Genomic DNA, 3414 nt, shown 5'->3' on the forward strand with positions numbered 1-3414 from the left:
TTTGGACCTTTTCCTTGTTCTTAGACATAGCAAATCCCAAACAGGAATGGCAAGAAAAGGTACTTCATGTTTTGAATATCACAAATTGCTTGAAATTTATGAAATTATATTCCTGCATCCCACAAAAGCAGACATCAAAATTGTCTCTCTTTACATTTGCCATGATGGGCATTTTTACATGATAAAATTCCTAATTAAGTCTGAATGTCACTAAAGGTACATTGACATAAGAGAAAACATAGGAATGCTGTTTTATTACAAATATCTAACATTAATGAGGGATAGACTGAATTCATTATAATAGAATATAATTTAGAGAGAGCTTGGTTATATTTAGTGTGCTTTTCCCCCCAGCTCAGAGATAGGCTATTGGACCATCACTCCTCTCAGCAACTGAGCCTTTGTGATCACTTCTCTCTCAATTTGGCAGATTCTGCTTTTTTCTGTCAGCTAGGATTGAAAGAAGCAAATACCTTTGTAATGTGATATGATTTTTCAAGTTTAAGACCACAGGAAAAATTCATTAAAATATGATATTTTAAACAGACACCTTTATAACTTTATTTCCCTTAAACAGGCGTTTTCATCAGCTCAGCAGAATATTGAAAATGAAATCTCCAAATCATACCAGTAAATCTCCAGTATTGTCAGAAATCCAAAATATTGAGTTTATGACTCAGTTACCAAGCATTTGTTTAGGATAAAGGCTTCAAAAGAGTTCTATTGTATTGAACCAATAAGAGTTAACTGATAAGATCTGAGAAAGAGTATATTAGGTTTTTGTTCATCCACTAACCAACACCATACCACAAGTATTTGGATGTGACACTTAATGAATAAGTAAAGTGGCCTAAGAGTCATATGGACTGAACTGGTATCCTTTATACTACCAGTATCACACAACTTTACTCAAAGATAAAAATGAGGAAAAATTAGATAAAAATCACCACCTTACTCCAGCCAACTGTGCTTTCTTGTCACCAGCTTTGAAGGCCTTCCCTTATCTAGCTCCAGTTTATCCCTCCAGCTATAAAAATACCATTATTCTCCTTTATACAAACCGTTCCACCTTTTCCTCAATTGCATCCTGCCCTCTCCCTTCCCCATATAATTGCATAAGCCTACCTTGAAGTCTAGAACATACTGTGCCTTAATTTTTATCTAATAAAATCCTTTTTTTGCCCCAAAGCTCATCTTATCCACCATGAAATCTGCCTTTATCACCTCAAATGACTGTTCCCTTCTTAGCCTAATGAAATGTGCTAATGCCTGCCCGTGTTCTAAAACCATCTCTGGCCCTAAGAAGGAAGTATGTTAGAAGCCTTTGGCTCAGCCCCACACTCTCTGACAGATCCCTTACCTGGATGACTAACTCTGACCTGAGTTTCTGACTCTGTTGTCTGGCTCCAGTGTTGGCTCCATCCTTTGACTCTTTGCCACAGTCACTTAGTTTGGCCTCTTTAGCTAGCTCCTTGCTGCCTGACCTCTGGATTCTGAACCTTACATGCCAATGCAGTTCAGCCAACATTTATTAAATGTGCACAGGCACAAAAGATCAAAAGCATTGATAAACCACAGTTCCAGACTTTGTGGAACTTACTGCCTGGTAGAGAGAGGATAGAGAACTAAAAATACGTGAGAAGTGAATACAAAGATCTGCATAAGGTCCATGAAGCAAGGAGAGAGGCAGGAGGCTGAGGGAAAGGTTTCTGAAGGAGCTACTGTTGAAGTTCCATTTTCAGTGATAGGTAGAAATACAAAAGGTGGATGAACAAAGAAGGCATTCTAGATGGAAGGAACAGTGTTAACAAAAGTAAGGCGGTAAGAAAGAATCAATCAATAAACATTCATTCATACCTACTATGTGCCAGATACTGTGCTAACCACTGGGGATACAGAGAGGCAAAAGAGCTCACACTACAAAGAGGAGACAACATGAAAACAAATTATACAAAGCAAGCTCGCTCTTTACAGTGTAAGCATGAAATAATAATATAAGAAAGGCACTGGAATTGAGAGGGATTAGGGAAAACTTCCCATACATGACAGGGTTTTAGTTGAGACTTAAAGGAAGCCAGGGAGACAATAGAGCACCCTAGGCATGGGGTATAGCCAGATAAAATGCCTGGAGCCCAGAGATGGAGGGTCTTGTTTGTGGAACAACCAGGAGGCCAGTGTCACTGGGTCAAAGAGTCTGTGTTGGGAAGTAAGAAGAATGGAAAGGAGGAGGGGAGGTCAGCTATGAAGAAGTTTGAATGCCAAACAGACCATTTTGTATTTGATTCTAATAGGAAGCCACTAGATTTTATTAAGAGGAATGACAGGGCCAGCCCTCACTTTTGGAAAATCCCTTTAGAGGCTTTATGGAGGATGGACTTGGGGCAGGCAGACCCAAACTCTGGCAGCAATCCAGGGCTCTCCTGAGAGTGGTGGCAGCCTCTGAGGAAAGAAAGGGGCATATTTGAGAGGTGTGGCAGAGGTGAAATCAACAGTCTTGGCAACAAGAGTGTAAGAGAATGAGGGGTCTAGAATGACCACTAGTTTATAAGCCTGGGGTCAAGAAAAATAGTGTTGCCTTAATGTTTAGGAAAAAGATGGGTTCTATTTGGGGCATACTGAATTTATAATATCTACTGGACATCCAATTCAGTCTGGCTGAAAGGCCAATGGAGATGGGAGACTGGAGGTTAGCAGAAAGACAGGGAGGGACAAGGTAGGTAAATTTGAGAATCATCAGCATAGAGATGGCAATTAAATCTATGGGAGATGAGGAGCAGGTTTTAGGAGAAAGATTATTTTAGTTTTGGCTATTTTGAGCTTGAGGCGCTAATCAGACAAGTAGTAGGAAAGCCCTTTATAGAGTTAGGGATGCAGGTCTGGAAGGTTCAAGACTAGAAATAGCGACTTACTTAGCAACTAACTGTTAGAAGTGATAGCTGGCCATTCTTTGTGACAGCTAAAAACTGAAAACAAAGAAGTTCTCATCACCTGGGGAAGGGCCACTGCATTTGACAACAGAAAGGTAAGTCATTGTTGACTTTTAAGATGGGAGTTTCTGTCATGGTAGTGTGATATGGAAATCACTTTAAAAGACTGATATATATATTAATTTAAGGTCGCCAAGGAATTCAGCTATGTAATTCCTAAATGAAAACTCAAGTCAGCAGTCAACCTTTTATGGAGTTTTTAATTACAAACAGGAGGAAGAAAGGTATTAGAGATAGAGAGGGGTGGGGGGAGAGAGAGAGAGAGAGAGAGAGAGAGAGAGAGAGAGAGAGAGAAAGGTGAGAGAAGGGAATAGGGCTTAATACCCCCTCTGCTTAGGCTGGGCCAAAGGCCCAAGCCCTTAGATAGCTGAGGCAAAGAAAAGAGATCAGTCCCTATCACTCACGTGACCAAAATGGAGAAACAGTC

Source organism: Monodelphis domestica, chromosome 7, assembly GCF_027887165.1.
Source record: "Monodelphis domestica isolate mMonDom1 chromosome 7, mMonDom1.pri, whole genome shotgun sequence".
NCBI lineage: Eukaryota > Metazoa > Chordata > Mammalia > Didelphimorphia > Didelphidae > Monodelphis > Monodelphis domestica.